The sequence below is a fragment of the Hydractinia symbiolongicarpus genome, chromosome 14, assembly GCF_029227915.1.
Source record: "Hydractinia symbiolongicarpus strain clone_291-10 chromosome 14, HSymV2.1, whole genome shotgun sequence".
Lineage (NCBI taxonomy): Eukaryota > Metazoa > Cnidaria > Hydrozoa > Anthoathecata > Hydractiniidae > Hydractinia > Hydractinia symbiolongicarpus.
The window spans coordinates 7849788-7870046 of NC_079888.1; the positions used below are offsets into that span (position 1 = coordinate 7849788).

Sequence of the window (20259 nt, forward strand, 5' to 3'; positions counted from 1 at the left end):
CTGATTTAATCTTTTATTTAAAAAATACTTGAGGGAAAGGCTGATTTATTTAAAATTGACTAAGCCATATTTGAATGCTTTCAAGTCATTTCTTCAACATTTGCCAGGTTTATGGCAGAACTCATGCTTAGAGGAGAATTGATGATTTCCACGGCGCGTTCGTAATGCAATTAAAAGTGTATCAAAAAACGCCCAACGTGGGGCTCGAACCCACGACCCTGAGATTAAGAGTCTCATGCTCTACCGACTGAGCCACCCGGGCTGATTCGTTATTAGGTTCCGCCATTAAAGCCGTCTTGAACTTACGCAACAATTGACCACACCTAAGATTACTTAAAATTGGGCCACTCGCGTAATCCTACTGTTTGGGCTGGTAAAAGGTTACGTGAGTCGAAACAGGTTCAGCAATGTTAGCTTTCCATAGAGTAGACGTCGTACAGAAACAGACGAGGTGGCCGAGTGGCTAAGGCGATGGACTGCTAATCCTTCGGGCTCTGCCCGCGTGGGTTCGAATCACGTCTTCGTCGCACATGCGGTTCTATGGTGTAATGGTTAGCACTCTGGACTTTGAATCCAGCAATCCGAGTTCAAATCTCGGTAGAACCTGATCTTCTTTTTGAATTCTGATTTAATCTTTTGTTTATAAAATACGTGAGGGAAAGGCTGATTTATTTAAAATTGACTAAGCCATATTTGAATGCTTTCAAGTAATTTCTTCAACATTTGCCAGGTTTATGGCAGAACTCATGCTTAGAGGAGAATTGGTGATTTCCACGGCGCGTTCGTAATGCAATTAAAAGTGTATCAAAAAACACCCAACGTGCGGCTCGAACCCACGACCCTGAGATTAAGAATCTCATGCTCTACCGACTGAGCCAGCCGGGCCGATTCGTTATTAGATTCCGCCGTTAAAGCCGTCTTGGACTTACGCAACAATTGACCACACCTAAGATTACTTAAAATTGGGCCACTCGCGTAATCCTACTGCTTGGGGTAGTAAAATGTTACGTGAGTCGAAACAGGTTCAGCAATGTTAGCTTTCCATAGAGTAGACGTCGTACAGAAACAGACGAGGTGGCCGAGTGGCTAAGGCGATGGACTGCTAATCCTTCGGGCTCTGCCCGCGTCGGTTCGAATCACGTCTTCGTCGCACATGCGGTTCTATGGTGTAATGGTTAGCACTCTGGACTTTGAATCCAGCAATCCGAGTTCAAATCTCGGTAGAACCTGACCTTCTTTTTGAATTCTGATTTAATCTTTTGTTTATAAAATACGTGAGGGAAAGGCTGATTTATTTAAAATTGACTAAGCCATATTTGAATGCTTTCAAGTCATTTCTTCAACATTTGCCAGGTTTATGGCAGAACTCATGCTTAGAGGAGAATTGGTGATTTCCACGGCGCGTTCGTAATGCAATTAAAAGTGTATCAAAAAACACCCAACGTGCGGCTCGAACCCACGACCCTGAGATTAAGAATCTCATGCTCTACCGACTGAGCCAGCCGGGCCGATTCGTTATTAGATTCCGCCGTTAAAGCCGTCTTGGACTTACGCAACAATTGACCACACCTAAGATTACTTAAAATTGGGCCACTCGCGTAATCCTACTGCTTGGGGTAGTAAAATGTTACGTGAGTCAAAACAGGTTCAGAAATGTGAGTTTTCCATAAAGTAGACGTGGTACAGAAACAGACGAGGTGGCCGAGTGGTTAAGGCGATGGACTGCTAATCCATTGGGCTCTGCCTGCGTGGGTTTGAATCCCACTTTGTCGCACATTCGGTTCTATGATGTAATGGTTAGCACTCTAGACTTTGAACCCAGCGATCCGAGTTGAAATCTCGGTAGAACCTGATTTTGTTTTTGAACTCTGATTAAATCATTTGTTTAGGAAATGCGTGAGGAAGGGATGATTTTTCTAAAATGGTCTTGGACTTACGCAACAATTGACCACACCTAAGGTTACTTAAAATTGGGCGACTCGCGTAATCCTACTGTTTGGGCTGGTAAAAGGTTACGTGAGTCGAAACAGGTTCAGCAATGTTAGCTTTCCATAAAGTGGACGTGTTACAGAAACAGACGAGGTGGCCGAGTGGTTAAGGCGATGGACTGCTAATCCATTGGGCTCTGCCCGCGTGGGTTCGAATCCCACTTCGTCGCACATTCGGTTCTATGATGTAATGGTTAGCACTCTGGACTTTGAACCAAGCGATCCGATTTCAAATCTTGGTAGAACCTGATTTTCTTTTTGAACTCTGATTTAATCATTTGTTTAAGAAATGCGTGAGGAAGGGATAATTTATCTAAAATTGACTAAGCCATATTTGAATGCTTTCAAGTCATTTCTTCAAAATTTGCCAGGTTTTTGGCAGAACTCATGCTTAGAGGGGAATTGGTGATTTCTAAGGCGCGTTGGTAATGCAATTATAAGTTTATCAGAAAACTCCCAACGTGGGGCCCGAACCCACAAGCCTACGATGAAGAGTCTCATGCTGTACCGACTGCGCAAGCCGGGCCGATTCGTTATTAGATTCCGCCGTTAAAGCCGTCTTGGACTTAAGCAACATTTGACCACGCCTAAGATTACTTAAAATTGGGCCACTCGCGTAATCCTACTGTTTGAGCTGGTAAAAGGTTACGTGAGTCGAAACAGGTTCAGAAATGTTAGCTTTCCATAAAGTAGAAGTGGTACAGAAACAGACGAGGTGGCCGAGTGGTTAAGGCGATGGACTGCTAATCCATTGGGCTCTGCCCGCGTGGGTTCGAATCCCATCTTCGTCGCACATTCAGTTCTATGGTGTAATAGTTAGCCCTCTGGACTTTGAATCCAGCGATCCGAGTTCAAATATCGGTAGAACCTGACCTTCTTTTTGAATTCTGATTTAATCTTTTGTTTAAAGAAAACGTGAGGGAAAGGCTGATTTATTTAAAATTGACTAAGCCATATTTGAATGCTTTCAAGTCATTTCTTTAACATTTGCCAGGTTTATGGCAGAACTCATGCTTAAAGGAGAATTGGAGATTTCCACGGCGCGTTCGTAATGCAATTAAAAGTGTATCAGAAAACGGCCAACGTGGGGCTCGAACCCACGACCCTGAGATTAAGAGTCTCATGCTCTACCGATTGAGCTAGCCGGGCTGATTCGTTATTAGGTTCCGCCATTAAAGCCGTCTTGGACTTACGCAACAATTGACCACACCTAAGGTTACTTAAAATTGGGCGACTCGCGTAATCCCACTGTTTGGGCTGGTGAAAGGTTACGTGAGTCGAAACAGGTTCAGCAATGTTAGCTTTCCATAAAGTAGACGTGGTGCAGAAACAGACGAGGTGGCCGAGTGGTTAAGGCGATGGACTGCTAATCCATTGGGCTCTGCCCGCGTGGGTTCGAATCCCATCTTCGTCGCACATTCGCTTCTATGGTGTAATAGTTAGCCCTCTGGACTTTGAATCCAGCGATCCGAGTTCAAATCTCGGTAGAACCTGACCTTCTTTTTGAATTCTAATTTAATCTTTTGTTTAAAGAAAACGTGAGGGAGAGGGTGATTTATTTAAAATTGACTAAGCCATATTTGAATGCTTTCAAGTCATTTCTTTAACATTTGCCAGGTTTATGGCAGAACTCATGCTTAGAGGAGAATTGGTGATTTCCACGGCGCGTTCGTAATGCAATTAAAAGTGTATCAGAAACCGCCCAACGTGGGGCTCGAACCCACGACCCTGAGATTAAGAGTCTCATGCTCTACCGACTGAGCTAGCCGGGCTGATTCGTTATTAGGTTCCGCCATTAAAGCCGTCTTGGACTTACGCAACAATTGACCACACCTAAGGTTACTTAAAATTGGGCGACTCGCGTAATCCCACTGTTTGGGCTGGTAAAAGGTTACGTGAGTCGAAACAGGTTCAGCAATGTTAGCTTTACATAAAGTAGACGTGGTACAGAACCAGACGAGGTGGCCGAGTGGTTAAGGCGATGGACTGCTAATCCATTGGGCTCTGCCCGCGTGGGTTCGAATCCCATCTTGGTCGCACATTCGGTTCTATGATGTAATGGTTAGCACTCTGGACTTTGAATCCAGCGATCCGAGTTCAAATCTCGGTAGAACCTGATTTTCTTTTTGAACTCTGATTTAATCATTTGTTTAAGAAATGCGTGAGGAAGGGATGATTTATCTAAAATTGACTAAGCCATATTGGAATGCTTTCAAGTCATTTCTTCAAAATTTGCCAGGTTTTTAGCAGAACTCATGCTTAGAGGGGAATTGGTGATTTCTAACCCGCGTTGGTAATGCAATTAAAAGTGTATTAGAAAACTCCCAACGTGGGGCCCGAACCCACAACCCTACGATGAAGAGTCTCATGCTTTACCGACTGCGCTAGCCGGGCCGATTCGTTATTAGATTCCGCCGTTAAAGCCGTCTTGGACTTACGCAACAATTGACCACACCTTAAATTACTTAAAATTGGGGCACTCGCGTAATCCCACTGTTTGGGCTGGTAAAAGGTTACGTGAGTCGAAACAGGTTCAGCAATGTTAGCTTTCCATAAAGTAGACGTGGTACAGAACCAGACGAGGTGGCCGAGTGGTTAAGGCGATGGACTGCTAATCCATTGGGCTCTGCCCGCGTGGGTTCGAATCCCATCTTCGTCGCACATTCGCTTCTATGGTGTAATAGTTAGCCCTCTGGACTTTAAATCCAGCGATCCGAGTTCAAATCTCGGTAGAACCTGACCTTCTTTTTGAATTCTAATCTAATCTTTTGTTTAAAGAAAACGTGAGGGAAAGGCTGATTTATTTAAAATTGACTAAGCCATATTTGAATGCTTTCAAGTCATTTCTTTAACATTTGCCAGGTTTATGGCAGAACTCATGCTTAGAGGAGAATTGGTGATTTCCACGGCGCGTTCGTAATGCAATTAAAAGTGCATCAGAAAACGCCCAACGTGGGGCTCGAACCCACGACCCTGAGATTAAGAGTCCCATGCTCTACCGACTGAGCTAGCCGGGCTGATTCGTTATTAGGTTCCGCCATTAAAGCCGTCTTGAACTTACACAACAATTGACCACACCTAAGATTACTTAAAATTGGGCCACTCGCTTAATCCTACTGTTTGGGCTGGTAAACAATTTCGTGAGTCAAAACAGGTTCAGCAATGTTAGCTTTCCATAAAGTAGACGTGGTACAGAAACAGACGAGGTGGCCGAGTGGTTAAGGCGATGGACTGCTAATCCATTGGGCTCTGCCCGCGTGGGTTCGAATCGCACTTCGTCGCACATTCGGTTCTATGATGTAATGGTTAGCACTCTGGACTTTGAATCCAGCGACCCGATATCAAATCTCGGTAGAACCTGATTTTCTTTTTGAACTCTGATTTAATCTTTTGTTTGAAAAATACGTGAAGGAAAGGCTGCTTTATTCAAAATTGACTAAGCCATATTTGAATGCTTTCAAGTCATTTCTTCCACATTTGCCAGGTTTATGGCAGAACTCATGCTTAGAGGAGAATTAGTGATTTCCATGGCGCGTTCGTAATGCAATTAAAAGTTTATCAGAAAACGCCCAACGTGGTGCTCGAACCCACGACCCTCAGATTAAGAGTATCATGCTCTACCGACTGAGCTAGCCGGTCTGATTCGTTATTAGGTTTCGCCATTAAAGCCGTCTTGAACTTACACAACAATTGACCACACCTAAGATTACTTAAAATTGGGCCACTCGCGTAATCCTACTGTTTGGGCTGGTAAACAATTACGTGAGACAAAACAGGTTCAGCAATGTTAGCTTTCCATAAAGTAGACGTGGTACAGAAACAGACGAGGTGGCCGACTGGTTAAGGCGATGGACTGCTAATCCATTGGGCTCTGCCCGCGTGGGTTCGAATCCCATCTTCGTCGCACATTCGGTTCTATGGTGTAATGGTTAGCACTCTGGACTTTGAATCCAGCGATCCGAGTTCAAATCTCGGTAGAACCTGACCTTCTTTTTGAATTCTTATTTAATCTTTTGTTTGAAAAATACGTGAAGGAAAGGCTGATTTATTCAAAATTGACTAAGCCATATTTTAATGCTTTCAAGTCATTTCTTCAAAATTTGCCAGGTTTATGGCAGAACTCATGCTTAGAGGGGAATTGGTGATTTCCACGGCGCGTTCATAATGCAATTAAAAGTGCAGTAGAAATCGCCCAACGTGGGGCTCGAACCCACGACCCTCAGATTAAGAGTATCATGCTCTACCGACTGAGCTAGCCGGGCTGATTCGTTATTAGGTTCCGCCATTTAAGCCGTCTTGGACTAACACAACAATTGACCACACCTAAGATTACTTAAAATTGAGCCACTCGCGTAATCCTACTGTTTGGGCTGGTAAACAATTACGTGAGTCAAAACAGGTTCAGCAATGTTAGCTTTCCATAAAGTAGACGTGGTACAGAAACAGACGAGGTGGCCGAGTGGTTAAGGCGATGGACTGCTAATCCATTGGGCTCTGCCCGCGTGGGTTCGAATCCCATCTTCGTCGCACATTCGGTTCTATGATGTAATGGTTAGCACTCTGGACTCTGAATCCAGCGATCCGAGTTCAACTCTCGGTAGAACCTGACCTTCTTTCTGAATTCTGATTTAATCTTTTGTTTGAAGAAAACGTGAGGGAAAGGCTGATTTATTTAAAATTGACTAAGCCATATTTGAATGCTTTCAAGTCACTTCTTCAATATTTGTCAGGTTTATGGCAGAACTCATGCTTAGAGGAGAATTGGTGATTTCCACGGCGCGTTCGTAATGCAATTAAAAGTGTATCAAAAAAAGCCCAACGTGGGGCTCGAACCCACGACCCTGAGATTAAGAGTCTCATGCTCTACCGACTGAGCCAGCCGGGCTGATTCGTTATTAGGTTCTGCCATTAAAGCCGTCTTGGACTTACGCAACAATTGACCACACCTAAGATTACTTAAAATTGGGCCACTCGCGTAATCCTACTGCTTGGGGTAGTAAAATGTTACGTGAGTCGAAACAGGTTCAGAAATGTTAGCTTTCCATAAAGTAGACGTGGTACAGAAACAGACGAGGTGGCCGAGTAGTTAAGGCGATGGACTGCTAATCCATTGGGTTCTGCCCGCGTGGGTTCGAATCCCATCTTCGTCGCACATTCGGTTCTATGATGTAATGGTTAGCACTCTGGACTTTGAATCCAGCGATCCGAGTTCAACTCTCGGTAGAACCTGACCTTCTTTTTGAATTCTGATTTAATCTTTTGTTTGAAGAAAACGTGAGGGAAAGGCTGATTTATTTAAAATTGACTAAGCCATATTTGAATGCTTTCAAGTCACTTCTTCAACATTTGTCAGATTTATGGCAGAACTCATGCTTATAGGAGAATTGGTGATTTCCACGGCGCGTTCGTAATGGAATTAAAAGTGTTTCAGAAAACGCCCAACGTGGGGCTCGAACCCACTACCCTGAGATTAAGAGTCTCATGCTCTACCGACTAAGCTACCTGGGCTGATTCGATATTAGGTTCCGCCATTAAAGCCGTCTTGGACTTACGCAACAATTGACCACACCTAAGGTTACTTAAAATTGGGCGACTCGCGTAATCCTACTGTTTGGGCTGGTAAAAGGTTACATGAGTCTAAACAGGTTCAGCAATGTTAGCTTTCCATAAAGTGGTCGTGGTACAGAAACAGACGAGGTGGCCGAGTGGTTTATGCGATGGACTGCTAATCCATTGGGCTCTGCCCGCGTGGGTTCGAATCCCATCTTCGTCGCACATTCGGTTCTATGGTGTAATGGTTAGCACTCTGGACTTTGAATCCAGCGATCCGAGTTTAAATCTCGGTAGAACCTGACCTTCTTTTTGAATTCTGATTTAATCTTTTGTTTAAAAAAACGTGAGGGAAAGGCTGATTTATTTAAAATTGACTAAGCCATATTTGAATGCTTTCAAGTCATTTCTTCAAAATTTGCCAGGTTTTTGGCAGAACTCATGCTTAGAGGGGAATTGGTGATTTCTAAGGCGCGTTGGTAATGCAATTAAAAGTGTATCGGAAAACGCCCAACGTGGGGCTCGAACCCACGACCCTGAGATTAAGAGTCTCATGCTCTACCGACTTAGCTAGCCGGGCTGATTCGTTATTAGGTTCCGCCATTAAAGCCGTCTTGAACTTACACAACAATTGACCACACCTAAGATTTCTTAAAATTGGGCCACTCGCTTAATCCTACTGTTTGGGCTGGTAAACAATTACGTGAGTCAAAACAGGTTCAGCAATGTTAGCTTTCCATAAAGGAGACGTGGTACAGAAACAGACGAGGTGGCCGAGTGGTTAAGGCGATGGACTGCTAATCCATTGGGCTCTGCCCGCGTGGGTTCGAATCCCATCTTCGTCGCACATTCGGTTCTATGGTGTAATGGTTAGCACTCTGGACTTTGAATCCAGCGATCCGAGTTCACATCTCGGTAGAACCTGACCTTCTTTTTGAATTCTTGTTTAACCTTTTGTTTGAAAAATACGTGAAGGAAAGGCTGATTTATTCAAAATTGACTAAGCCATATTTGAATGCTTTCAACTCATTTCTTCAAAATTTGCCAGGTTTATGGCAGAACTCATGCTTGGAGGGGAATTGGTGATTTCCACGGCGCGTTCATAATGCAATTAAAAGTGCAGTAGAAATCGCCCAAAGTGGGACTCGAACCCACGACCTTGAGATTAAGAGTCTCATGCTCTACCGACTGAGCTAGCCGGGCTGAATCGTTATTAGGTTCCGCCATTAAAGCCGTCTTGGACTTACGCAACAATTGACCACACCTTAAATTACTTAAAATTGGGCCACTCGAGTATTCCTACTGTTTGGGCTGGTAAAAGATTACGTGAGTCGAAACAGGTTCAGCAATGTTAGCTTTCCATAGAGTTGACGTCGTACAGAAACAGACGAGGTGGCCGAGTGGCTAAGGCGATGGACTGCTAATCCTTCGGGCTCTGCCCGCGTGGGTTCGAATCACATCTTCGTCGCACATGCGGTTCTATGGTGTAATGGTTAGCACTCTGGACTTTGAATCCAGCAATCCGAGTTCAAATCTCGGTAGAACCTGACCTTCTTTTTGAATTTTGATTTAATCTTTTGTTTAAAAAATACGTGAGGGAAAGGCTGATTTATTTAAAATTGACTAAGCCATATTTGAATGCTTTCAAGTCATTTCTTCAACATTTGCCAGGTTTATGGGCAGAACTCATGCTTAGAGTAGAATTGATGATTTCCACGGCGCGTTCGTAATGCAATTAAAAGTGTATCAAAAAACGCCCAACGTGGGGCTCGAACCCACGACCCTGAGATTAAGAGTCTCATGCTCTACCGACTGAGCTAGCCGGGCTGATTCGTTATTAGGTTCCGCCATTAAAGCCGTCTTGGACTTACGCAACAATTGACCACACCTTAAATTACTTAAAATTGGGCCACTCGCGTAATCCTACTGTTTGGGCTGGTAAAAGATTACGTGAGTCGAAACAGATTCAGCAATGTTAGCTTTCCATAGAGTTGTCGTCCTACAGAAACAGACGAGGTGGCCGAGTGGCTAAGGCGATGGACTGCTAATCCGTCGGGCTCTGCCCGCGTGGGTTCGAATCACATCTTCGTCGCACATGCGGTTCTATGGTGTAATGGTTAGCACTCTGGACTTTGAATCCAGCAATCCGAGTTCAAATCTCGGTAGAACCTGACCTTCTTTTTGAATTCTGATTTTATCTTTTATTTAAAAAATACTTGAGGGAAAGGCTGATTTATTTAAAATTGACTAAGCCATATTTGAATGCTTTCAAGTCATTTCTTCAAAATTTGCCAGGTTTTTGGCAGAACTCATGCTTAGAGGGGAATTGGTGATTTCTAAGGCGCGTTGGTAATGCAATTAAAAGTGTATCGGAAAACGCCCAACGTGGGGCTCGAACCCACGACCCTGAGATTAAGAGTCTCATGCTCTACCGACTTAGCTAGCCGGGCTGATTCGTTATTAGGTTCCGCCATTAAAGCCGTCTTGAACTTACACAACAATTGACCACACCTAAGATTTCTTAAAATTGGGCCACTCGCTTAATCCTACTGTTTGGGCTGGTAAACAATTACGTGAGTCAAAACAGGTTCAGCAATGTTAGCTTTCCATAAAGTAGACGTGGTACAGAAACAGACGAGGTGGCCGAGTGGTTAAGGCGATGGACTGCTAATCCATTGGGCTCTGCCCGCGTGGGTTCGAATCCCATCTTCGTCGCACATTCGGTTCTATGGTGTAATGGTTAGCACTCTGGACTTTGAATCCAGCGATCCGAGTTCAAATCTCGGTAGAACCTGACCTTCTTTTTGAATTCTTATTTAATCTTTTGTTTGAAAAATACGTGAAGGAAAGGCTGATTTATTCAAAATTGACTAAGCCATATTTTAATGCTTTCAAGTCATTTCTTCAAAATTTGCCAGGTTTATGGCAGAACTCATGCTTAGAGGGGAATTGGTGATTTCCACGGCGCGTTCATAATGCAATTAAAAGTGCAGTAGAAATCGCCCAACGTGGGGCTCGAACCCACGACCCTCAGATTAAGAGTATCATGCTCTACCGACTGAGCTAGCCGGGCTGATTCGTTATTAGGTTCCGCCATTTAAGCCGTCTTGGACTAACACAACAATTGACCACACCTAAGATTACTTAAAATTGGGCCACTCGCGTAATCCTACTGTTTGGGCTGGTAAACAATTACGTGAGTCAAAACAGGTTCAGCAATGTTAGCTTTCCATAAAGTAGACGTGGTACAGAAACAGACGAGGTGGCCGAGTGGTTAAGGCGATGGACTGCTAATCCATTGGGCTCTGCCCGCGTGGGTTCGAATCCCATCTTCGTCGCACATTCGGTTCTATGATGTAATGGTTAGCACTCTGGACTCTGAATCCAGCGATCCGAGTTCAACTCTCGGTAGAACCTGACCTTCTTTCTGAATTCTGATTTAATCTTTTGTTTGAAGAAAACGTGAGGGAAAGGCTGATTTATTTAAAATTGACTAAGCCATATTTGAATGCTTTCAAGTCACTTCTTCAATATTTGTCAGGTTTATGGCAGAACTCATGCTTAGAGGAGAATTGGTGATTTCCACGGCGCGTTCGTAATGCAATTAAAAGTGTATCAAAAAAAGCCCAACGTGGGGCTCGAACCCACGACCCTGAGATTAAGAGTCTCATGCTCTACCGACTGAGCCAGCCGGGCTGATTCGTTATTAGGTTCCGCCATTAAAGCCGTCTTGGACTTACGCAACAATTGACCACACCTAAGATTACTTAAAATTGGGCCACTCGCGTAATCCTACTGCTTGGGGTAGTAAAATGTTACGTGAGTCGAAACAGGTTCAGAAATGTTAGCTTTCCATAAAGTAGACGTGGTACAGAAACAGACGAGGTGGCCGAGTAGTTAAGGCGATGGACTGCTAATCCATTGGGTTCTGCCCGCGTGGGTTCGAATCCCATCTTCGTCGCACATTCGGTTCTATGATGTAATGGTTAGCACTCTGGACTTTGAATCCAGCGATCCGAGTTCAACTCTCGGTAGAACCTGACCTTCTTTTTGAATTCTGATTTAATCTTTTGTTTGAAGAAAACGTGAGGGAAAGGCTGATTTATTTAAAATTGACTAAGCCATATTTGAATGCTTTCAAGTCACTTCTTCAACATTTGTCAGATTTATGGCAGAACTCATGCTTATAGGAGAATTGGTGATTTCCACGGCGCGTTCGTAATGGAATTAAAAGTGTTTCAGAAAACGCCCAACGTGGGGCTCGAACCCACTACCCTGAGATTAAGAGTCTCATGCTCTACCGACTAAGCTACCTGGGCTGATTCGATATTAGGTTCCGCCATTAAAGCCGTCTTGGACTTACGCAACAATTGACCACACCTAAGGTTACTTAAAATTGGGCGACTCGCGTAATCCTACTGTTTGGGCTGGTAAAAGGTTACATGAGTCTAAACAGGTTCAGCAATGTTAGCTTTCCATAAAGTGGTCGTGGTACAGAAACAGACGAGGTGGCCGAGTGGTTTAGGCGATGGACTGCTAATCCATTGGGCTCTGCCCGCGTGGGTTCGAATCCCATCTTCGTCGCACATTCGGTTCTATGGTGTAATGGTTAGCACTCTGGACTTTGAATCCAGCGATCCGAGTTTAAATCTCGGTAGAACCTGACCTTCTTTTTGAATTCTGATTTAATCTTTTGTTTAAAAAAACGTGAGGGAAAGGCTGATTTATTTAAAATTGACTAAGCCATATTTGAATGCTTTCAAGTCATTTCTTCAAAATTTGCCAGGTTTTTGGCAGAACTCATGCTTAGAGGGGAATTGGTGATTTCTAAGGCGCGTTGGTAATGCAATTAAAAGTGTATCGGAAAACGCCCAACGTGGGGCTCGAACCCACGACCCTGAGATTAAGAGTCTCATGCTCTACCGACTTAGCTAGCCGGGCTGATTCGTTATTAGGTTCCGCCATTAAAGCCGTCTTGAACTTACACAACAATTGACCACACCTAAGATTTCTTAAAATTGGGCCATTCGCTTAATCCTACTGTTTGGGCTGGTAAACAATTACGTGAGTCAAAACAGGTTCAGCAATGTTAGCTTTCCATAAAGGAGACGTGGTACAGAAACAGACGAGGTGGCCGAGTGGTTAAGGCGATGGACTGCTAATCCATTGGGCTCTGCCCGCGTGGGTTCGAATCCCATCTTCGTCGCACATTCGGTTCTATGGTGTAATGGTTAGCACTCTGGACTTTGAATCCAGCGATCCGAGTTCACATCTCGGTAGAACCTGACCTTCTTTTTGAATTCTTGTTTAACCTTTTGTTTGAAAAATACGTGAAGGAAAGGCTGATTTATTCAAAATTGACTAAGCCATATTTGAATGCTTTCAACTCATTTCTTCAAAATTTGCCAGGTTTATGGCAGAACTCATGCTTGGAGGGGAATTGGTGATTTCCACGGCGCGTTCATAATGCAATTAAAAGTGCAGTAGAAATCGCCCAAAGTGGGACTCGAACCCACGACCTTGAGATTAAGAGTCTCATGCTCTACCGACTGAGCTAGCCGGGCTGAATCGTTATTAGGTTCCGCCATTAAAGCCGTCTTGGACTTACGCAACAATTGACCACACCTTAAATTACTTAAAATTGGGCCACTCGCGTATTCCTACTGTTTGGGCTGGTAAAAGATTACGTGAGTCGAAACAGGTTCAGCAATGTTAGCTTTCCATAGAGTTGACGTCGTACAGAAACAGACGAGGTGGCCGAGTGGCTAAGGCGATGGACTGCTAATCCGTCGGGCTCTGCCCGCGTGGGTTCGAATCACATCTTCGTCGCACATGCGGTTCTATGGTGTAATGGTTAGCACTCTGGACTTTGAATCCAGCAATCCGAGTTCAAATCTCGGTAGAACCTGACCTTCTTTTTGAATTCTGATTTAATCTTTTATTTAAAAAATACTTGAGGGAAAGGCTGATTTATTTAAAATTGACTAAGCCATATTTGAATGCTTTCAAGTCATTTCTTCAAAATTTGCCAGGTTTTTGGCAGAACTCATGCTTAGAGGGGAATTGGTGATTTCTAAGGCGCGTTGGTAATGCAATTAAAAGTGTATCGGAAAACGCCCAACGTGGGGCTCGAACCCACGACCCTGAGATTAAGAGTCTCATGCTCTACCGACTTAGCTAGCCGGGCTGATTCGTTATTAGGTTCCGCCATTAAAGCCGTCTTGAACTTACACAACAATTGACCACACCTAAGATTTCTTAAAATTGGGCCACTCGCTTAATCCTACTGTTTGGGCTGGTAAACAATTACGTGAGTCAAAACAGGTTCAGCAATGTTAGCTTTCCATAAAGGAGACGTGGTACAGAAACAGACGAGGTGGCCGAGTGGTTAAGGTGATGGACTGCTAATCCATTGGGCTCTGCCCGCGTGGGTTCGAATCCCATCTTCGTCGCACATTCGGTTCTATGGTGTAATGGTTAGCACTCTGGACTTTGAATCCAGCGATCCGAGTTCACATCTCGGTAGAACCTGACCTTCTTTTTGAATTCTTGTTTAACCTTTTGTTTGAAAAATACGTGAAGGAAAGGCTGATTTATTCAAAATTGACTAAGCCATATTTGAATGCTTTCAACTCATTTCTTCAAAATTTGCCAGGTTTATGGCAGAACTCATGCTTGGAGGGGAATTGGTGATTTCCACGGCGCGTTCATAATGCAATTAAAAGTGCAGTAGAAATCGCCCAAAGTGGGACTCGAACCCACGACCTTGAGATTAAGAGTCTCATGCTCTACCGACTGAGCTAGCCGGGCTGAATCGTTATTAGGTTCCGCCATTAAAGCCGTCTTGGACTTACGCAACAATTGACCACACCTTAAATTACTTAAAATTGGGCCACTCGCGTATTCCTACTGTTTGGGCTGGTAAAAGATTACGTGAGTCGAAACAGGTTCAGCAATGTTAGCTTTCCATAGAGTTGACGTCGTACAGAAACAGACGAGGTGGCCGAGTGGCTAAGGCGATGGACTGCTAATCCTTCGGGCTCTGCCCGCGTGGGTTCGAATCACATCTTCGTCGCACATGCGGTTCTATGGTGTAATGGTTAGCACTCTGGACTTTGAATCCAGCAATCCGAGTTCAAATCTCGGTAGAACCTGACCTTCTTTTTGAATTTTGATTTAATCTTTTGTTTAAAAAATACGTGAGGGAAAGGCTGATTTATTTAAAATTGACTAAGCCATATTTGAATGCTTTCAAGTCATTTCTTTAACATTTGCCAGGTTTATGGGCAGAACTCATGCTTAGAGTAGAATTGATGATTTCCACGGCGCGTTCGTAATGCAATTAAAAGTGTATCAAAAAACGCCCAACGTGGGGCTCGAACCCACGACCCTGAGATTAAGAGTCTCATGCTCTACCGACTGAGCTAGCCGGGCTGATTCGTTATTAGGTTCCGCCATTAAAGCCGTCTTGGACTTACGCAACAATTGACCACACCTTAAATTACTTAAAATTGGGCCACTCGCGTAATCCTACTGTTTGGGCTGGTAAAAGATTACGTGAGTCGAAACAGATTCAGCAATGTTAGCTTTCCATAGAGTTGTCGTCCTACAGAAACAGACGAGGTGGCCGAGTGGCTAAGGCGATGGACTGCTAATCCGTCGGGCTCTGCCCGCGTGGGTTCGAATCACATCTTCGTCGCACATGCGGTTCTATGGTGTAATGGTTAGCACTCTGGACTTTGAATCCAGCAATCCGAGTTCAAATCTCGGTAGAACCTGACCTTCTTTTTGAATTCTGATTTAATCTTTTATTTAAAAAATACTTGAGGGAAAGGCTGATTTATTTAAAATTGAGTAAGCCATATTTGAATGCTTTCAAGTCATTTCTTCAACATTTGCCAGGTTTATGGCAGAACTCATGCTTAGAGGAGAATTGATGATTTCCACGGCGCGTTCGTAATGCAATTAAAAGTGTATCAAAAAACGCCCAACGTGGGGCTCGAACCCACGACCCTGAGATTAAGAGTCTCATGCTCTACCAACTGAGCCACCCGGGCTGATTCGTTATTAGGTTCCGCCATTAAAGCCGTCTTGAACTTACGCAACAATTGACCACACCTAAGATTACTTGAAATTGGGCCACGCGCGTAATCCTACTGTTTGGGCTGGTAAAAGGTTACGTGAGTCGAAACAGGTTCAGCAATGTTAGCTTTCCATAGAGTAGACGTCGTACAGAAACAGACGAGGTGGCCGAGTGGCTAATGCGATGGACTGCTAATCCTTCGGGCTCTGCCCGCGTGGGTTCGAATCACGTCTTCGTCGCACATTCGGTTCTATGGTGTAATGGTTAGCACTCTGGACTTTGAATCCAGCTATCCGAGTTCAAATCTCGGTAAAACCTGACCTTCTTTTTGAATTCTTATTTAATCTTTTGTTTGAAAAATACGTGAAGGAAAGGCTGATTTTTTCAAAATTGACTAAGCCATATTTGAATGATTTCAAGTCATTTCTTCAACATTTGCCAGGTTTATGGCAGAACTCATGCTTGGAGGGGAATTGGTGATTTCCACGGCGCGTTCATAATGCAATTAAAAGTGCAGTAGAAATCGCCCAAAGTGGGACTCGAACCCACGACCCTGAGATTAAGAGTCTCATGCTCTACCGACTGAGCTAGCCGGGCTGAATCCTTATTAGGTTCCGCCATTAAAGCCGTCTTGGACTTACGCAACAATTGACCACACCTTAAATTACCTAAAATTGGGCCACTCGCGTAATCCTACTGTTTGGGCTGGTAAAAGATTACGTGAGTCGAAACAGGTTCAGGAATGTTAGCTTTCCATAGAGTTGACGTCGTACAGAAACAGACGAGGTGGCCGAGTGGCTAAGGCGATGGACTGCTAATCCTTCGGGCTCTGCCCGCGTGGGTTCGAATCACATCTTCGTCGCACATGCGGTTCTATGGTGTAATGGTTAGCACTCTGGACTTTGAATCCAGCAATCCGAGTTCAAATCTCGGTAGAACCTGACCTTCTTTTTGAATTTTGATTTAATCTTTTGTTTAAAAAATACGTGAGGGAAAGGCTGATTTATTTAAAATTGACTAAGCCATATTTGAATGCTTTCAAGTCATTTCTTCAACATTTGCCAGGTTTATGGGCAGAACTCATGCTTAGAGTAGAATTGATGATTTGCACGGCGCGTTCGTAATGCAATTAAAAGTGTATCAAAAAACGCCCAACGTGGGGCTCGAACCCACGACCCTGAGATTAAGAGTCTCATGCTCTACCGACTGAGCTAGCCGGGCTGATTCGTTATTAGGTTCCGCCAATAAAGCCGTCTTGGACTTACGCAACAATTGACCACACCTTAAATTACTTAAAATTGGGCCACTCGCGTAATCCTACTGTTTGGGCTGGTAAAAGATTACGTGAGTCGAAACAGATTCAGCAATGTTAGCTTTCCATAGAGTTGTCGTCCTACAGAAACAGACGAGGTGGCCGAGTGGCTAAGGCGATGGACTGCTAATCCGTCGGGCTCTGCCCGCGTGGGTTCGAATCCCATCTTCGTCGCACATGCGGTTCTATGGTGTAATGGTTAGCACTCTGGACTTTGAATCCAGCAATCCGAGTTCAAATCTCGGTAGAACCTGACCTTCTTTTTGAATTCTGATTTAATCTTTTATTTAAAAAATACTTGAGGGAAAGGCTGATTTATTTAAAATTGACTAAGCCATATTTGAATGCTTTCAAGTCATTTCTTCAACATTTGCCAGGTTTATGGCAGAACTCATGCTTAGAGGAGAATTGATGATTTCCACGGCGCGTTCGTAATGCAATTAAAAGTGTATCAAAAAACGCCCAACGTGGGGCTCGAACCCACGACCCTGAGATTAAGAGTCTCATGCTCTACCGACTGAGCCACCCGGGCTGATTCGTTATTAGGTTCCGCCATTAAAGCCGTCTTGAACTTACGCAACAATTGACCACACCTAAGATTACTTAAAATTGGGCCACTCGCGTAATCCTACTGTTTGGGCTGGTAAAAGGTTACGTGAGTCAAAACAGGTTCAGAAATGTGAGTTTTCCATAAAGTAGACGTGGTACAGAAACAGACGAGGTGGCCGAGTGGTTAAGGCGATGGACTGCTAATCCATTGGGCTCTGCCTGCGTGGGTTCGAATCCCACTTTGTCGCACATTCGGTTCTATGATGTTATGGTTAGCACTCTAGACTTTGAACCCAGCGATCCGAGTTGAAATCTCGGTAGAACCGAATTTTGTTTTTGAACTCTGATTAAATCATTTGTTTAGGAAATGCGTGAGGAAGGGATGATTTTTCTAAAATGGTCTTGGACTTACGCAACAATTGACCACACCTAAGGTTACTTAAAATTGGGCGACTCGCGTAATCCTACTGTTTGGGCTGGTAAAAGGTTACGTGAGTCGAAACAGGTTCAGCAATGTTAGCTTTCCATAAAGTGGACGTGGTACAGAAACAGACGAGGTGGCCGAGTGGTTAAGGCGATGGACTGCTAATCCATTGGGCTCTGCCCGCGTGGGTTCGAATCCCACTTCGTCACACATTCGGTTCTATGATGTAATGGTTAGCACTCTGGACTTTGAACCAAGCGATCCGATTTCAAATCTTGGTAGAACCTGATTTTCTTTTTGAACTCTGATTTAATCATTTGTTTAAGAAATGCGTGAGGAAGGGATAATTTATCTAAAATTGACTAAGCCATATTTGAATGCTTTCAAGTCATTTCTTCAAAATTTGCCAGGTTTTTAACAGAACTCATGCTTAGAGGGGAATTGGTGATTTCTAAGGCGCGTTGGTAATGCAATTATAAGTTTATCAGAAAACTCCCAACGTGGGGCCCGAACCCACAAGCCTACGATGAAGAGTCTCATGCTGTACCGACTGCGCAAGCCGGGCCGATTCGTTATTAGATTCCGCCGTTAAAGCCGTCTTGGACTTAAGCAACATTTGACCAGGCCTAAGATTACTTAAAATTGGGCCACTCGCGTAATCCTACTGTTTGAGCTGGTAAAAGGTTACGTGAGTCGAAACAGGTTCAGAAATGTTAGCTTTCCATAAAGTAGAAGTGGTACAGAAACAGACGAGGTGGCCGAGTGGTTAAGGCGATGGACTGCTAATCCATTGGGCTCTGCCCGCGTGCGTTCGAATCCCATCTTCGTCGCACATTCAGTTCTATGGTGTAATAGTTAGCCCTCTGGTCTTTGAATCCAGCGATCCGAGTTCAAATATCGGTAGAACCTGACCTTCTTTTTGAATTCTGATTTAATCTTTTGTTTAAAGAAAACGTGAGGGAAAGGCTGATTTATTTAAAATTGACTAAGCCATATTTGAATGCTTTCAAGTCATTTCTTTAACATTTGCCAGGTTTATGGCAGAACTCATGCTTAGAGGAGAATTGGAGATTTCCACGGCGCGTTCGTAATGCAATTAAAAGTGTATCAGAAAACGCCCAACGTGGGGCTCGAACCCACGACCCTGAGATTAAGAGTCTCATGCTCTACCGATTGAGCTAGCCGGGCTGATTCGTTATTAGGTTCCGCCATTAAAGCCGTCTTGGACTTACGCAACAATTGACCACACCTAAGGTTACTTAAAATTGGGCGACTCGCGTAATCCTACTGTTTGGGCTGGTAAAAGGTTACGTGAGTCGAAACAGGTTCAGCAATGTTAGCTTTCCATAAAGTGGACGTGGTACAGAAACAGACGAGGTGGCCGAGTGGTTAAGGCGATGGACTGCTAATCCATTGGGCTCTGCCCGCGTGGGTTCGAATCCCACTTCGTCGCACATTCGGTTCTATGATGTAATGGTTAGCACTCTGGACTTTGAATCCAGCGATCCGAGTTCAAATCTCGGTAGAACCTGATTTTCTTTTTGAACTCTGATTTAATCATTTGTTTAAGAAATGCGTGAGGAAGGGATGATTTATCTAAAATTGACTAAGCCATATTTGAATGCTTTCAAGTCATTTCTTCAAAATTTGCCAGGTTTTTAGCAGAACTCATGCTTAGAGGGGAATTGGTGATTTCTAACCCGCGTTGGTAATGCAATTAAAAGTGTATTAGAAAACTCCCAACGTGAGGCCCGAACCCACAACCCTACGATGAAGAGTCTCATGCTTTACCGACTGCGCTAGCCGGGCCGATTCGTTATTAGATTCCGCATTTAAAGCCGTCTTGGACTTACGCAACAATTGACCACACCTTAAATTACTTAAAATTGGGGCACTCGCGTAATCCCACTGTTTGGGCTGGTAAAAGGTTACGTGAGTCGAAACAGGTTCAGCAATGTTAGCTTTCCATAAAGTGGACGTGGTACAGAAACAGACGAGGTGGCCGAGTGGTTAAGGCGATGGACTGCTAATCCATTGGGCTCTGCCCGCGTGGGTTCGAATCCAACTTCGTCGCACATTCGGTTCTATGATGTAATGGTTAGCACTCTGGACTTTGAACCCAGCGATCCGAGTTCAAATCTCGGTAGAATCTGATTTTCCTTTTGAACTCTGATTTAATCATTTGTTTAAGAAATGCGTGAGGAAGGGATGATTTTTTTAAAATTGACTAAGCCATATTTGAATGCTTTTAAGTCATTTCTTCAACATTTGCCAAGTTTTTGGCAGGACTCATGCTTAGAGGGGAATTGGTGATTTCCACGGTGCGTTCATAATGCAATTAAAAGTGCAGCAG

At 44.0% G+C, this 20259-nt stretch overlaps 61 non-coding genes across 61 annotated transcripts; 37 read left to right on the top strand and 24 right to left on the bottom strand.

Moving 5' to 3' along the window:
• Nucleotides 1–189: 189 nt before the first annotated feature.
• Nucleotides 190–262, bottom strand: Trnak-cuu (transfer RNA lysine (anticodon CUU)). Its single transcript has one exon. It is a non-coding gene; the product is annotated as a tRNA-Lys (tRNA).
• A 272-nt stretch (nucleotides 263–534) lies between these two features.
• Nucleotides 535–606, top strand: Trnaq-uug (transfer RNA glutamine (anticodon UUG)). Its single transcript has one exon. It is a non-coding gene; the product is annotated as a tRNA-Gln (tRNA).
• A 206-nt stretch (nucleotides 607–812) lies between these two features.
• Nucleotides 813–885, bottom strand: Trnak-cuu (transfer RNA lysine (anticodon CUU)). Its single transcript has one exon. It is a non-coding gene; the product is annotated as a tRNA-Lys (tRNA).
• A 272-nt stretch (nucleotides 886–1157) lies between these two features.
• Nucleotides 1158–1229, top strand: Trnaq-uug (transfer RNA glutamine (anticodon UUG)). The gene has a single exon. It is a non-coding gene; the product is annotated as a tRNA-Gln (tRNA).
• A 206-nt stretch (nucleotides 1230–1435) lies between these two features.
• Trnak-cuu (transfer RNA lysine (anticodon CUU)) lies at nucleotides 1436–1508 on the bottom strand. Its single transcript has one exon. It is a non-coding gene; the product is annotated as a tRNA-Lys (tRNA).
• A 568-nt stretch (nucleotides 1509–2076) lies between these two features.
• Nucleotides 2077–2157, top strand: Trnas-gcu (transfer RNA serine (anticodon GCU)). The gene has a single exon. It is a non-coding gene; the product is annotated as a tRNA-Ser (tRNA).
• A 540-nt stretch (nucleotides 2158–2697) lies between these two features.
• Nucleotides 2698–2779, top strand: Trnas-gcu (transfer RNA serine (anticodon GCU)). Its single transcript has one exon. It is a non-coding gene; the product is annotated as a tRNA-Ser (tRNA).
• A 285-nt stretch (nucleotides 2780–3064) lies between these two features.
• Nucleotides 3065–3137, bottom strand: Trnak-cuu (transfer RNA lysine (anticodon CUU)). Its single transcript has one exon. It is a non-coding gene; the product is annotated as a tRNA-Lys (tRNA).
• Nucleotides 3138–3320: 183 nt separating this feature from the next.
• Trnas-gcu (transfer RNA serine (anticodon GCU)) lies at nucleotides 3321–3402 on the top strand. The gene has a single exon. It is a non-coding gene; the product is annotated as a tRNA-Ser (tRNA).
• A 285-nt stretch (nucleotides 3403–3687) lies between these two features.
• On the bottom strand, nucleotides 3688–3760 carry Trnak-cuu (transfer RNA lysine (anticodon CUU)). The gene has a single exon. It is a non-coding gene; the product is annotated as a tRNA-Lys (tRNA).
• A 183-nt stretch (nucleotides 3761–3943) lies between these two features.
• Nucleotides 3944–4025, top strand: Trnas-gcu (transfer RNA serine (anticodon GCU)). Its single transcript has one exon. It is a non-coding gene; the product is annotated as a tRNA-Ser (tRNA).
• A 7-nt stretch (nucleotides 4026–4032) lies between these two features.
• Nucleotides 4033–4104, top strand: Trnaq-uug (transfer RNA glutamine (anticodon UUG)). The gene has a single exon. It is a non-coding gene; the product is annotated as a tRNA-Gln (tRNA).
• A 461-nt stretch (nucleotides 4105–4565) lies between these two features.
• Nucleotides 4566–4647, top strand: Trnas-gcu (transfer RNA serine (anticodon GCU)). The gene has a single exon. It is a non-coding gene; the product is annotated as a tRNA-Ser (tRNA).
• A 285-nt stretch (nucleotides 4648–4932) lies between these two features.
• Nucleotides 4933–5005, bottom strand: Trnak-cuu (transfer RNA lysine (anticodon CUU)). The gene has a single exon. It is a non-coding gene; the product is annotated as a tRNA-Lys (tRNA).
• Nucleotides 5006–5810: 805 nt separating this feature from the next.
• Nucleotides 5811–5892, top strand: Trnas-gcu (transfer RNA serine (anticodon GCU)). Its single transcript has one exon. It is a non-coding gene; the product is annotated as a tRNA-Ser (tRNA).
• A 7-nt stretch (nucleotides 5893–5899) lies between these two features.
• Trnaq-uug (transfer RNA glutamine (anticodon UUG)) lies at nucleotides 5900–5971 on the top strand. The gene has a single exon. It is a non-coding gene; the product is annotated as a tRNA-Gln (tRNA).
• A 462-nt stretch (nucleotides 5972–6433) lies between these two features.
• On the top strand, nucleotides 6434–6515 carry Trnas-gcu (transfer RNA serine (anticodon GCU)). The gene has a single exon. It is a non-coding gene; the product is annotated as a tRNA-Ser (tRNA).
• A 285-nt stretch (nucleotides 6516–6800) lies between these two features.
• Nucleotides 6801–6873, bottom strand: Trnak-cuu (transfer RNA lysine (anticodon CUU)). The gene has a single exon. It is a non-coding gene; the product is annotated as a tRNA-Lys (tRNA).
• A 183-nt stretch (nucleotides 6874–7056) lies between these two features.
• Trnas-gcu (transfer RNA serine (anticodon GCU)) lies at nucleotides 7057–7138 on the top strand. The gene has a single exon. It is a non-coding gene; the product is annotated as a tRNA-Ser (tRNA).
• A 285-nt stretch (nucleotides 7139–7423) lies between these two features.
• Trnak-cuu (transfer RNA lysine (anticodon CUU)) lies at nucleotides 7424–7496 on the bottom strand. The gene has a single exon. It is a non-coding gene; the product is annotated as a tRNA-Lys (tRNA).
• Nucleotides 7497–7768: 272 nt separating this feature from the next.
• On the top strand, nucleotides 7769–7840 carry Trnaq-uug (transfer RNA glutamine (anticodon UUG)). Its single transcript has one exon. It is a non-coding gene; the product is annotated as a tRNA-Gln (tRNA).
• Nucleotides 7841–8045: 205 nt separating this feature from the next.
• Nucleotides 8046–8118, bottom strand: Trnak-cuu (transfer RNA lysine (anticodon CUU)). The gene has a single exon. It is a non-coding gene; the product is annotated as a tRNA-Lys (tRNA).
• Nucleotides 8119–8301: 183 nt separating this feature from the next.
• On the top strand, nucleotides 8302–8383 carry Trnas-gcu (transfer RNA serine (anticodon GCU)). Its single transcript has one exon. It is a non-coding gene; the product is annotated as a tRNA-Ser (tRNA).
• Nucleotides 8384–8390: 7 nt separating this feature from the next.
• On the top strand, nucleotides 8391–8462 carry Trnaq-uug (transfer RNA glutamine (anticodon UUG)). Its single transcript has one exon. It is a non-coding gene; the product is annotated as a tRNA-Gln (tRNA).
• Nucleotides 8463–8668: 206 nt separating this feature from the next.
• Trnak-cuu (transfer RNA lysine (anticodon CUU)) lies at nucleotides 8669–8741 on the bottom strand. The gene has a single exon. It is a non-coding gene; the product is annotated as a tRNA-Lys (tRNA).
• A 272-nt stretch (nucleotides 8742–9013) lies between these two features.
• On the top strand, nucleotides 9014–9085 carry Trnaq-uug (transfer RNA glutamine (anticodon UUG)). Its single transcript has one exon. It is a non-coding gene; the product is annotated as a tRNA-Gln (tRNA).
• Nucleotides 9086–9292: 207 nt separating this feature from the next.
• Nucleotides 9293–9365, bottom strand: Trnak-cuu (transfer RNA lysine (anticodon CUU)). The gene has a single exon. It is a non-coding gene; the product is annotated as a tRNA-Lys (tRNA).
• A 272-nt stretch (nucleotides 9366–9637) lies between these two features.
• Nucleotides 9638–9709, top strand: Trnaq-uug (transfer RNA glutamine (anticodon UUG)). The gene has a single exon. It is a non-coding gene; the product is annotated as a tRNA-Gln (tRNA).
• Nucleotides 9710–9915: 206 nt separating this feature from the next.
• On the bottom strand, nucleotides 9916–9988 carry Trnak-cuu (transfer RNA lysine (anticodon CUU)). The gene has a single exon. It is a non-coding gene; the product is annotated as a tRNA-Lys (tRNA).
• Nucleotides 9989–10171: 183 nt separating this feature from the next.
• Nucleotides 10172–10253, top strand: Trnas-gcu (transfer RNA serine (anticodon GCU)). The gene has a single exon. It is a non-coding gene; the product is annotated as a tRNA-Ser (tRNA).
• Nucleotides 10254–10260: 7 nt separating this feature from the next.
• On the top strand, nucleotides 10261–10332 carry Trnaq-uug (transfer RNA glutamine (anticodon UUG)). The gene has a single exon. It is a non-coding gene; the product is annotated as a tRNA-Gln (tRNA).
• Nucleotides 10333–10794: 462 nt separating this feature from the next.
• Trnas-gcu (transfer RNA serine (anticodon GCU)) lies at nucleotides 10795–10876 on the top strand. Its single transcript has one exon. It is a non-coding gene; the product is annotated as a tRNA-Ser (tRNA).
• A 285-nt stretch (nucleotides 10877–11161) lies between these two features.
• Nucleotides 11162–11234, bottom strand: Trnak-cuu (transfer RNA lysine (anticodon CUU)). Its single transcript has one exon. It is a non-coding gene; the product is annotated as a tRNA-Lys (tRNA).
• A 183-nt stretch (nucleotides 11235–11417) lies between these two features.
• Nucleotides 11418–11499, top strand: Trnas-gcu (transfer RNA serine (anticodon GCU)). Its single transcript has one exon. It is a non-coding gene; the product is annotated as a tRNA-Ser (tRNA).
• Nucleotides 11500–11784: 285 nt separating this feature from the next.
• Nucleotides 11785–11857, bottom strand: Trnak-cuu (transfer RNA lysine (anticodon CUU)). Its single transcript has one exon. It is a non-coding gene; the product is annotated as a tRNA-Lys (tRNA).
• A 183-nt stretch (nucleotides 11858–12040) lies between these two features.
• On the top strand, nucleotides 12041–12122 carry Trnas-gcu (transfer RNA serine (anticodon GCU)). The gene has a single exon. It is a non-coding gene; the product is annotated as a tRNA-Ser (tRNA).
• A 7-nt stretch (nucleotides 12123–12129) lies between these two features.
• Trnaq-uug (transfer RNA glutamine (anticodon UUG)) lies at nucleotides 12130–12201 on the top strand. Its single transcript has one exon. It is a non-coding gene; the product is annotated as a tRNA-Gln (tRNA).
• Nucleotides 12202–12406: 205 nt separating this feature from the next.
• On the bottom strand, nucleotides 12407–12479 carry Trnak-cuu (transfer RNA lysine (anticodon CUU)). The gene has a single exon. It is a non-coding gene; the product is annotated as a tRNA-Lys (tRNA).
• A 183-nt stretch (nucleotides 12480–12662) lies between these two features.
• Trnas-gcu (transfer RNA serine (anticodon GCU)) lies at nucleotides 12663–12744 on the top strand. The gene has a single exon. It is a non-coding gene; the product is annotated as a tRNA-Ser (tRNA).
• Nucleotides 12745–12751: 7 nt separating this feature from the next.
• On the top strand, nucleotides 12752–12823 carry Trnaq-uug (transfer RNA glutamine (anticodon UUG)). The gene has a single exon. It is a non-coding gene; the product is annotated as a tRNA-Gln (tRNA).
• A 206-nt stretch (nucleotides 12824–13029) lies between these two features.
• Trnak-cuu (transfer RNA lysine (anticodon CUU)) lies at nucleotides 13030–13102 on the bottom strand. Its single transcript has one exon. It is a non-coding gene; the product is annotated as a tRNA-Lys (tRNA).
• Nucleotides 13103–13374: 272 nt separating this feature from the next.
• Nucleotides 13375–13446, top strand: Trnaq-uug (transfer RNA glutamine (anticodon UUG)). Its single transcript has one exon. It is a non-coding gene; the product is annotated as a tRNA-Gln (tRNA).
• A 206-nt stretch (nucleotides 13447–13652) lies between these two features.
• Trnak-cuu (transfer RNA lysine (anticodon CUU)) lies at nucleotides 13653–13725 on the bottom strand. Its single transcript has one exon. It is a non-coding gene; the product is annotated as a tRNA-Lys (tRNA).
• Nucleotides 13726–13908: 183 nt separating this feature from the next.
• On the top strand, nucleotides 13909–13990 carry Trnas-gcu (transfer RNA serine (anticodon GCU)). Its single transcript has one exon. It is a non-coding gene; the product is annotated as a tRNA-Ser (tRNA).
• Nucleotides 13991–13997: 7 nt separating this feature from the next.
• On the top strand, nucleotides 13998–14069 carry Trnaq-uug (transfer RNA glutamine (anticodon UUG)). Its single transcript has one exon. It is a non-coding gene; the product is annotated as a tRNA-Gln (tRNA).
• A 206-nt stretch (nucleotides 14070–14275) lies between these two features.
• Trnak-cuu (transfer RNA lysine (anticodon CUU)) lies at nucleotides 14276–14348 on the bottom strand. Its single transcript has one exon. It is a non-coding gene; the product is annotated as a tRNA-Lys (tRNA).
• A 272-nt stretch (nucleotides 14349–14620) lies between these two features.
• Nucleotides 14621–14692, top strand: Trnaq-uug (transfer RNA glutamine (anticodon UUG)). Its single transcript has one exon. It is a non-coding gene; the product is annotated as a tRNA-Gln (tRNA).
• Nucleotides 14693–14899: 207 nt separating this feature from the next.
• Nucleotides 14900–14972, bottom strand: Trnak-cuu (transfer RNA lysine (anticodon CUU)). Its single transcript has one exon. It is a non-coding gene; the product is annotated as a tRNA-Lys (tRNA).
• Nucleotides 14973–15244: 272 nt separating this feature from the next.
• On the top strand, nucleotides 15245–15316 carry Trnaq-uug (transfer RNA glutamine (anticodon UUG)). The gene has a single exon. It is a non-coding gene; the product is annotated as a tRNA-Gln (tRNA).
• A 206-nt stretch (nucleotides 15317–15522) lies between these two features.
• Trnak-cuu (transfer RNA lysine (anticodon CUU)) lies at nucleotides 15523–15595 on the bottom strand. The gene has a single exon. It is a non-coding gene; the product is annotated as a tRNA-Lys (tRNA).
• Nucleotides 15596–16145: 550 nt separating this feature from the next.
• Nucleotides 16146–16218, bottom strand: Trnak-cuu (transfer RNA lysine (anticodon CUU)). The gene has a single exon. It is a non-coding gene; the product is annotated as a tRNA-Lys (tRNA).
• A 272-nt stretch (nucleotides 16219–16490) lies between these two features.
• On the top strand, nucleotides 16491–16562 carry Trnaq-uug (transfer RNA glutamine (anticodon UUG)). The gene has a single exon. It is a non-coding gene; the product is annotated as a tRNA-Gln (tRNA).
• A 207-nt stretch (nucleotides 16563–16769) lies between these two features.
• Nucleotides 16770–16842, bottom strand: Trnak-cuu (transfer RNA lysine (anticodon CUU)). Its single transcript has one exon. It is a non-coding gene; the product is annotated as a tRNA-Lys (tRNA).
• Nucleotides 16843–17025: 183 nt separating this feature from the next.
• Nucleotides 17026–17107, top strand: Trnas-gcu (transfer RNA serine (anticodon GCU)). The gene has a single exon. It is a non-coding gene; the product is annotated as a tRNA-Ser (tRNA).
• A 7-nt stretch (nucleotides 17108–17114) lies between these two features.
• On the top strand, nucleotides 17115–17186 carry Trnaq-uug (transfer RNA glutamine (anticodon UUG)). The gene has a single exon. It is a non-coding gene; the product is annotated as a tRNA-Gln (tRNA).
• A 206-nt stretch (nucleotides 17187–17392) lies between these two features.
• On the bottom strand, nucleotides 17393–17465 carry Trnak-cuu (transfer RNA lysine (anticodon CUU)). The gene has a single exon. It is a non-coding gene; the product is annotated as a tRNA-Lys (tRNA).
• A 568-nt stretch (nucleotides 17466–18033) lies between these two features.
• Trnas-gcu (transfer RNA serine (anticodon GCU)) lies at nucleotides 18034–18114 on the top strand. Its single transcript has one exon. It is a non-coding gene; the product is annotated as a tRNA-Ser (tRNA).
• Nucleotides 18115–18654: 540 nt separating this feature from the next.
• Nucleotides 18655–18736, top strand: Trnas-gcu (transfer RNA serine (anticodon GCU)). The gene has a single exon. It is a non-coding gene; the product is annotated as a tRNA-Ser (tRNA).
• A 285-nt stretch (nucleotides 18737–19021) lies between these two features.
• Nucleotides 19022–19094, bottom strand: Trnak-cuu (transfer RNA lysine (anticodon CUU)). The gene has a single exon. It is a non-coding gene; the product is annotated as a tRNA-Lys (tRNA).
• Nucleotides 19095–19277: 183 nt separating this feature from the next.
• Trnas-gcu (transfer RNA serine (anticodon GCU)) lies at nucleotides 19278–19358 on the top strand. The gene has a single exon. It is a non-coding gene; the product is annotated as a tRNA-Ser (tRNA).
• Nucleotides 19359–19365: 7 nt separating this feature from the next.
• Nucleotides 19366–19437, top strand: Trnaq-uug (transfer RNA glutamine (anticodon UUG)). Its single transcript has one exon. It is a non-coding gene; the product is annotated as a tRNA-Gln (tRNA).
• Nucleotides 19438–20259: the final 822 nt, after the last annotated feature.